The 10,320-nt window shown below is 38.7% G+C and overlaps 1 pseudogene; it reads left to right on the top strand.

The window, feature by feature from the left end:
* Positions 1-8,461: 8,461 nt before the first annotated feature.
* LOC150020907 (sorting nexin-17 pseudogene) lies at positions 8,462-10,320 on the top strand (annotated as a pseudogene).

Raw genomic sequence — 10,320 nt, forward strand, 5'->3', positions numbered from 1 at the left:
TTTTTATAATTCCTTGTGAATTTTAAGAGATGTGCAGTATTGTTTTTAATCTTAAGATTCTTTTCAAAACATAAGCATGAGAAACATGTCTCTGCTGACATGAAGAAGAGCTATGAAAGCCCTAAGAAGTTAGATTGAGTAATAAACCTTGTTTGTAATAATATCAACCTGAACCAAATTAGTTATTTGCTTATGAATTTTATTTTAAAACTAAACTTTTATTTATTCAAACGACAGAATTACTGATTTAAATAATTTTCTTTCAAAAAAGCACATTTAATGAAAAAATACACAGGACTAGGTTTTATACTCTCACATTTGCTGGAAGGTAAAATAAGCTAACTGACATCTTTGATTTTCCATTCTACTTCATTCATACTTTTAAAAACATCTTCATTTGGGCAGAAGCAGTTGTAGATTGAGGAGTTTTAAAGAAATCCATTATATAGTGATTCTGATTTATAATTTTAGTTTAAAAAATTGATAGTATTTCTTTCGCATTCATTTAGTCTACTCTAATTTTTAAAAGTCTGATAAAATACTTCTTGCTGTGTAACTTTGGAACTCATGACAGCCACAGATACAGAGTAGCAAAACCCCAAACGGGACTGAATTTACTAAGCCCTGGCATGAGATGAAACGCTAAAGCTGGTCAAAATCCTACTGTTCTTGTATTTAGAGAACAGCAGCTCCACTGTACACGGGTTTGGCTCTTCTGCCCCATCCTAAGTCACACTTGTGTTTATGAAATAGTCCTCTCAACACTCAAATATTTACCATAGAAACATTGTTTGTACTGTTATAGTTCAGGGAACCATCCACTAAAACTTATAGCCAAGTTCCGCAGCACAAGTGTTTGTTTTTAGGACTCATGTTATACTGAAATAAATCCATCATACTATTCGGAAGCGTGTCCTTTATAGAACTTTCTTTGCTACTTATCAGCATAATCATTTAAAATCTGAAGCAAAGATTAAAGTGGAACTCTTGATTTCAATATACTATAAGGAAGACCATTATCACAGCATTTATTATTACCATCTTTGTACCATTTGCACAACAAGAAATAAGGGAAAAAGAGATCTGTTCAGAGGAATTAGAAATTTACCCCAGCCTTCAGCTGATTTGTCAGGACATGCAGGATGTGGTGGGTTTATTCACTGAAACTAATAAATTGTTTACATTTTCAATTTAGCATATCAAAATTCATTTCCTGGGTTGCCTTTATGTATTACAAATCCATAAATGGCCAATATAGATTGCAGAAAACAAATGGTAATGAACATTAATGGAAATTTCAAGTCAAATACCCAATATTTGCTTTCATCTTGGGTAAAAATTTGATTATTGGTTAGGTTTGTCAAGATATACACATTACGCTTTTCTGATTCCTTCCTTCACAGTTTTCTTCTGTTTAAGAATTGATATTTTGTGTATACATCTCACATTTTTCTATTCTCAAGATCATAGTGGAGTTAATAGTGGGTGAAGAGATCTAGGGCTCAGTCATAATCAGTAACTTGTGTGTGTCACTTAGTCTTTCTGTCCTCAGTTCCCCATCTGGGAAAGCAGAAATTCTAGAGCAGGAGTGTGTCACACTGAATTGCTCGCAGGAACCACCCAGGGGCAACTGAGCTGGTAGGAATCTAGGTTCTCCCACTCCCACCTTAACCAGAGTTTACTTTTATTTGTTTATTATATTCAGTTAACCATCAGATTCTGGACATAAAAGAGGTTTTGCTGAGAAAAAAATTTTAACAAACTTTGAAACCCACTGTTTTAGTTATTATCTGTTGCAGTGTGACAAATCACCCCCAAGATTAGTGAATTAAGAAAGTAGTAGCTCATAGTTCTGTGGGCAGACCGGGCCAGGCTCAGCTCAGTTCTCACCTTGTGTCTCTTGCCCAGTTGTGAGTGAGGCTGCAGTCATCTGAAGGCTTGGCCTGGGTTGAATATTCAAGATGGCTTATTCACTCTCAAGTTTGACACTTTGGTAATTCAGACCACTGTAGTCATGGAGATTAATTAGAAGCCTTTAAAAAAAAAACAAAAAAAACCCAGCTTTATTGATGTATAATTGATATATGATCAATTGCACACAACTCATCTGATCTGCTTTGTCACTATAGATTAGATGCATTTTCAAGAATTTTTTGCTAGAGGAGCTCGAGACCTTCGCCCACTGTCCTTTATAAGATTATAAAGGGTCTTAAGTCTGAGAGAGGGGGAATGTTATTTTTTATTGTTGTAAAAATTAATTTAAAAATAAATTTTAAAAAATTTTTCAAAAAAAAAAAAAGAATTTTTTGTCTGGGTTAATTTCCTCAGCATAATTATTTTAAGATTCACCCATGTTATTGCATGTGTCAACAGTTCTGTTTGTTTGTGTTTGTTTTTTTGCTTTTTGCTGAGTAGTAGCAGTATATGAATATACCACAATTTGTTTATCAATTTACCTACTGACAGACATTTGGGTTGTTTCCAATTTCCAATATTTAGCTATTATAAATAAGGGTGCTTTACACATCCATATGCAAAACTTTGTATGAATGTATGCTATCATTTCTCTTAGATAGTCAGGAATAGAATGGCCAGATCAATTGTATATGTATGTTGAACATTTTACAAACTGTCTAATTGTTTTCCAAGATTGTTATATAATTTTACATTCCAAAAAGTAATGTATAAGAGTTCTCATTGTTCCATACCCTTGCCAATAGTTGGATTCATGAGACTTTTGAATTTTAGCCCCCCTAGGGAGTGTGAAGTGATATCTTATTATGGTTTTAATTTGTATTTCCCTAATGACTAATTATTATCTTCTTTGATCAAGTGTGTGTGCCAAATCTTCTGAGGATTTTTAAATTGCTTGTTTTCTTATTAGTGAGTTTTAAAAGTTCTTCTGATCCAAAAACATGATATATTTCTTTATTTAAAATTCTTTAATTTCTCTCAGCAATATTTTGTAGTTTTCAGTGCATGTCTTGTGCCTCCTTTATCAAATTTATCATTATGACATTACCAATTATACTGTCCTTTTCAAAGTTATTTGATTTTCTGATGGTTGCTAGGATATAGAAATACAATTGAATTTTGTATATTGATCATGCATCCCACTATAATCTTGGTAGGCTTACTTTTCAGTTCCAGTAGCATTTGTGTGGATTCCATTGTATTTTCTACATAGATGATGTGCTAATAAGGACTATTTTATTTGTATCTTTTTAATCTGGATGCCTTTTGTTTCTCTTTTCTGTCTTAAACTTTTATCTAAAATCTTCAGTACAATGAATAAAAGTGGGAAAGAGAAGACATTCTTGCTTTGTTCCTGATCTAAGGGGGCACATATTTAATCTTTACCGTTAAATATGTTATTAGCTGTAGGTTGTACACATGCTCTCATTAGCTTGAGAAAGTTCCTTTTTGTTCCAATTTAACCAAGAATATTGATCATTAATGAATATTGAATTTTGTCAAATGATCTTTCTACATTTATTGAAACGGTATTACAGTATTACCTCACTTATCATGGGTATTACGTTCTAGACCCCCCCGCCCCCCACCCCGCAATAGGTGAAAATCTGTGAAGTAGGAACCTTACATTTATTTTGAGTCGGCAGCCGTCCGTCTCGAGAGACGATGGTGTAGCTTCTTAAGAGTCTATCTGCACCGCCGAGAATGGCTGTGCAGTCCGACTCGGGAGTGACACGGTATCTGTCTCCTTCCGTGTTAAATCGACATCTTGCGATGACGCTGGAGTGTCCTCTCCAGTGAAGCTGAAGCTACAGAGCCTGGGCAGGGTGATATGGAGGGTCTGCTGTTGCCCATGCAGCAGAACCCCTCTCTTCGCAGCTGAAGGGTCCAAGGGAAAGACGGAGTCAATACAGCTTGGCTTCAGGTGCGCCGCAGGAGTTGCCGGTGTTGACTGCAACGTCGAACCGCCTTAGGGACTCCGGCTCCGGATTTTCTGTCGGGGTTTACTCCCTTAGCCTTTCCCCTGAAGAGGTATGCCGCAAGGCAGCGGAGGTTTTTTGGAGTCAGAGTTTTCCTTCTCTGATGTGCCCTGACTGGCTGGTTTGGCTCAGTGGATTGAGCGTCGGCCTGCGAGCTAAGTGTCGCTGGTTCGATCTTCCAGTCAGGGCACATTTATTTTAGTATTTATATATATATATATTAAGGCTTTATAAACCCTTCCCACACAATTATACACTGTTCCCAGTCCCTTATTAACCTTTCCCACTCCCTTATTAACCTTTTCCACACTTTTATAAACACTACTTATATTCTTAAACATATTTCACACCCTTAAACCTATGTAACTTTAACAACATATGTATACAGTACCGCAAAATTCCGCGATACAGCGAAAAATCCATGATAAATAATTAAATATAATGTTTTTAAAAATCCCGTGATACAGGCGAGGCGGCGATAAGTGAACCGCAATATAGAAAGAGACCACTGTGTTTATTTATGTCTGTTTTTCTGCTGAATTACACTGATTGATTTTCAAATGTTAAACCAACCTTGCATTCCTATGATAAACCTCACTGAGTTACCATGTATTATCCTTCTTGTGTATTTTTGGTGTCAATTTGCTAAATTTTGTTTAAAATTTTGCCCACAAAAGATTTTAGTCAGTAATTTTTTTTCCTGAGATGTCTTTTTCTGGTTTTCTGGAGTAAGCTAGCCTCATAGAAGAAGTTGAAAAGCATTTCCTTGTTTTTCTTTTCTGAGAGATTTGTATAGAATTGATATTATTTCTTTAAATGTTTAGTAGAATTAACTTTTGAGGTCATCTGGGCCTGGAGTTTTCTTTTTGGAAAAGCTTTAAAATGTGAATTCAATTTCTTTAATAGATAAAGGAATAGTGAGGTTATCTACATCTTGAGAGAGCTTTCATTGCTTGTGTCTTTAGAGGAATCTGTTTAGTTTATTTAAGCTGCTAAATTTATTGTTCAGGTATTCCTTTGATTACTATTTAATATCTACTTAGTGGTGTCATCTCTTTCATCCCTGGTATTGGTAATTTGTTTTGTCTCTCTTTATTTCCTGATTAATATTGCTAAATGATTATCAATTTTATTGTTCTTCTCAAAGAAACACCTTTAGTTTTATAATTTTCTCCCCTTTTTTTCTTAATTGCTTTCCATTGCGATTTTTATTATTTATTTTCTGTTTACTTTGGGTTTACTACTTTTTTCTAGTATCTTAGAGGAAAGCTGGGATCATTGTGGTGAGGCCTTTCTTCTTTGCTAATGTACATGTTTAATGTTATTAATTTCCCTCTACATACTGCTCTAGCATGTCTCATATTTTTAATGCTGTGTTTTTATTTTCTTATTCAAAATAATTTCCCTTTTGATTTCTTCTTTGATCCATGGGATATTTATCAGTGTATTTAGTTTCTACATACTTGATTTTCCAAACTTTTTTTGTTATTGGTGTCTAGTTTAATTGTAGACAAAGAATATATTTTTATGACCTGAATCCTCAGTGAGACCTGCTTTATGGCTCAGAATATGGATGATGTTTGTAAAACTCAGGTGCACTTATAAAGAATATGCATGCTTTTGTTTTTGGGTGGCACATTCTGTAAAACTTTGTTGAGCAGGACCAAAGCAATATTTAGTTTAGGACTAGTTTTTCCCCATTACTGGGGCAAAACCCTTTTGAATAACTAATGTTCCCATGAATTATGAGGTTTTCTAATTTGGTTAATGGAAACAGGCACTTTTTTTCAGCCCATGTGAGAGTAGGGTGTTGTTCCCTTTAATATTTTCAGTTTTTTTAACCTCAGGTAGTTTCATCACTTGTATATAGTGATCAACACTGAGCCGAACACCAATGGTTACTCTCTGTGGAAATCCAGCTCTTTTCCTCTGGTAATCTTCTCTGTGAATTCTAGATGCTTTTTTTTCCTTACATGCTTCTGTCTCCTCAACTCAGAGACGGTTAGACTCTACTTGGTTTCCCTTTCCCTGTGCCAAGCCTGAAAACTTTCTAGGTGGAAATGTAGGGCAATTGCAGGGTTTAACCTTATTTGTTCCCCATCTCTTGGGGATCACTGTACTTGGTTGTCTGATGACTAAAGTTTGTGAACCATTGCTTCATATACTTGTTTAGCTGTTTAGCATTTTCAGGAGGAAGGGTAAATTCAGTTATTGCAGTTTCGTGTTTTCCAGAAACAGAAGTCAGTATAGATTCCTTTAAAATATTATTCTTGAGAGGAAAGGATGACCTGAATAGAGCAGCGCTGTTGAAAATATGAGAGACTATATAAATTTGAGAGATGTTTCTTCAGTTTTTCTGTGACTTGGTGCCTCATTAAGCATGGGCAGTGAGAGAACTTACAACCCTTACAACCATATGACTACGTGGATGGCAATGCCATCTTCTCAGGTTCGGGATCCTAGGGGAAGAAGCGGGTTGGGACTAGGGTGAGTAAAATGAGTTCTAGGTGGGTACATGACCTGTGCAGGTCATCTAAATGAAGAGGGAGTATGGCTAGAACTACAGATTCTGGAGCAGTCCTCCTAGAAAGGGTAGTGTCCAGTTGAAAAGAACTGTTTATCTCAAGTTTTGTGAACAGAAATAAAATGGGAACAACTTGGTAATGGATATAATCATTCCACTCTAAGAATTTGTTGATGTTGACACTGGGTCCTATTCTCTGCACTGTGTGTGTGTGTGTGTGTGTGTGTGTGTGTGTGTGTGTGTGTGTGTGTTTTCATTTCCCCAATGAATTTTAGATTGGCAGGAAACAGAAACTTTAACCTTAAAGAATTATGTTTTGTGATACCCTATCCTATAGGCTAGCATCTCCAACTTTATTTTAGAATTTATACAATAAAAAAGAGTAAGCTAGTCCTGACTGGTGTGACTCAGTGGACTCAGTGCCAGCCTGGAAACTGAAAGGTGTACTGGTTTGATTCCCTGTCAGGGCACGTGCCTGTGTTGTGGGCCAGGTCCCCAGTTGGGGGTGTGCAAGAGGCAACTGAATGTTTCTCTCTTGCACATCAATGGTTCTCTGCCTTTCTCCCTCCTTTCACCTCTTTCTAAAAATAAATAAATAAAATCTTTTTTATAAAGAGTAAGCTAAATGTTTTGCTTTTCTCCTTGTTTCTAAAATTGCATGTTTTCATGCCAATATAACATTACCCAAAGTTTTATAAGAATACTGAAAGAATGACAGTTTGTTAGGATCTTTTATATATCGTGTAGCTCTTGAATTCACTAGAATTAAATGAATAAACTATACTATTATTAATACAAGTCTTATGGTATTAGTCAAAACTTGGCTCAAGTTGAAACTTTCGGTATTACTGATTTTTACTTTCAGTATTATATATTTCTCCAGTCAGTAGTTTGGAACCTTTGCCACAAGGATGAGAAAACATAGGGTAAAACCTATTCATCTGAAATAGCAGTTTATTAATTCATTCAGAAATTAGATACATTTAACTTAGATTATATGAGAACTTGGACCAGTGTATTTCTATCATTAGAAGAAAAGTATAAAATATAGTATCATACATCTCACATTGAATCCACCTTGGTCAGTTGGAAAATGAGTATTTTGAACATAATTTTATATTTTCAGGGATGCAAAAAACTATATATAGGTGGAAGGTCAATAGTCAGAGCTAAATAATGTATCTGCCTTTCCTTTATTGTTATAGCATGAGCTCCAATTGACTTTCTGAAGTCACAATAGTCTTGATGCTAGTTGGGGTGTTGTAGTTAATCAATGAGGACAGTGGCCCTACATAATGTTCCTTTAGCTCAATAATATCTCTGGAGCTTATTTTTAAAGTTAATTATAAAACTTTAACTTGTCTCAGAAAATACCCTTTGGTAAACAAGTTTATATCTACCATGCAGATTTAATAATCAGGCTGCACATAAACAAGATCCACTCATAGAGAGAAGCCCAATCTGATTTATGAATGAAACTGAAGTGTCAAGCTCAATGACAGAATTTTGGAAAAACATGCAATTTAGGAGGATGTTTAATTTCCTTTTAGTTTACTTCATTTTTTGTTTTCAGTTTTTCAGAACTATCAGTGCATAGTACATTCAACAATTAGATTTTTTAGTAACATTGTTCAGAATAAAGCTTAATTCTATTTCCTAATAATTCACTGATTATTTGTTTAAGAAAATTATGGGTTTATCTCATACTTTTGCAGCAAAGTAGCATCTCATGAAGTACTGCATTTTGCAAGGAGGGAAGCTACTCCTTTTATTGGAATTTTAACAATTTAATTTACTTTGGATACAAATTATCCTAAAACATATGACATAGTTTCTTGTCCTTTATAACATCATTACAAAAATAAAAGAGCAAGTTTATTTATTTCCCAACATATAAAAACTGATTACATTTTTGTATTTTCTCAGACTTTGTGCCATATGTATGAGTTGTAAAAGAGTTCATTTTGCCCCCGCCCCCAAAATGACGTGTGAAGCTGCGGGGACGCGCTGAGCAGCGGAGGCGAGCGTGCAGAGCTGCTGTGGCCCTCACAGTCCGGTGGGCCGGGCCCTGCCGCAGGGAACATGCACTTTTCCATTTCTGAAACCGAGTCCCGCAGCGGGGACAGCGGCGGCTCCACCTATGTGGCCTATAACATTCACGTGAATGGAGTCCTGCACTGTTGGATGCGCTACAGCCAACTCCTGGGGCTGCACAAGCAGTTTCGGAAGGAGTATGGGGCCAACGTGCTTCCTGCATTTCCCCCAAAGAAGCTTTTCTCTTTGACACCTGCTGAGGTAGAACAGAGGAGAGAACAGTTAGAGAAGTACATGCAAGCTGTTCGGCAAGACCCACTGCTTGGGAGCCGTGAAACCTTCAATAGTTTCTTGCGTCGAGCGCAGCAGGAGACACAGCAGGTTCCCACAGAAGAGGTCTCCTTGGAAGTGCTGCTCAGCAATGGACAGAAAGTTCTGGTCAATGTGCTAACTTCAGATCAGACTGAGGATGTCCTGGAGGCTGTGGCTGCAAAGCTGGACCTTCCAGATGACTTGATTGGATACTTTAGTCTCTTTCTAGTTCGAGAAAAAGACGATGGAGCCTTTTCTTTCGTACGGAAGTTGCAAGAGTTCGAGCTGCCTTATGTGTCTGTTACCAGTCTTCAGAGTCAAGAATATAAGATTGTGCTAAGAAAGAGTTATTGGGACTCTGCCTATGACGACGATGTCATGGAGAACCGGGTTGGCCTGAGCCTGCTTTATGCTCAGACGGTATCGGACATTGAGCGTGGATGGATCTTGGTCACCAAGGAGCAGCACCGGCAGCTCAAATCTCTGCAAGAGAAGGTCTCCAAGAAGGAGTTCCTGCGGCTGGCCCAGACACTGCGGCACTGCGGCACTATGGCTGCTTGCACTTCGATGCCTGTGTGGCTGACTTCCCAGAAAAGGACTGTCCAGTAGTTGTGAGCGCAGGCAACAGTGGGCTCAGCCTCCAGCTCCGCCTGCCTGGCCAGCAGCTCCGCGAAGGCTCCTTCCGGGTTACCCGCATGTGGTGCTGGCGGGTCACCTTCTCTGTGCCATTGCCTAGTGGAGGCACAAGTAGTCCAGGCCGGGGCCGCGGTGAGGTGCGCCTGGAACTGGCTTTTGAATACCTCATGAGCAAGAACCGGCTCCAGTGGGTCACCATCACCAGCCCCCAGGCGATCATTATGAGCATCTGTTTGCAGTCCATGGTAGATGAACTGATGGTGAAGAAATCTGGTGGCAGTATCAGGAAGATGCTGCGCCGGCGGGTAGGGGGCACCCTGAGACGCTCGGACAGCCAGCAAGCAGTGAAATCCCCAACGCTGCTTGAGTCCCCTGATGCCAGCCGGGAGTCCATGGTCAAACTCTCAAGCAAGCTGAGCACCGTGAGCTTGCGGGGGATTGGCAATCCCAGCACAGATGCCAGTGCCAGTGATGTCCATGGCAACTTCGCCTTCGAGGGTATCGGAGATGAGGACCTGTGATCTCCAGTGCTAGGATGTCTGCCTTCTACCCAAGGAAAAAAACTGGCCCTAGCTGGGGGTTCTTTTCCTTCCTACCTTCCCCCTCTATCCTCTTGGCCAGGGGCCTGCTAACCTACCTTCCCTTCCCACTTGGGCTGGCCGCACAAAGGATTATCCCCTTCGGAGCTGGCCCTCAATGCCAAATTAGCATTTAGTATTTTGCACAAAGTCCACGGGACCATGGCTACCTGCCTTGAGGAGGAACCACAGCGCCCCCCCCCCCCCAGCTGCTTCTGGCTCCTCAGGGCCATGGGCCAAGGGGATGGGCAGAGATCTGTGTATGGTCTGGCCAGCTTCCCAT

This window comes from Furipterus horrens, unplaced genomic scaffold (genome assembly GCF_987537825.1).
Source record: "Furipterus horrens unplaced genomic scaffold, mFurHor1.1.pri manual_scaffold_1, whole genome shotgun sequence".
Lineage (NCBI taxonomy): Eukaryota > Metazoa > Chordata > Mammalia > Chiroptera > Furipteridae > Furipterus > Furipterus horrens.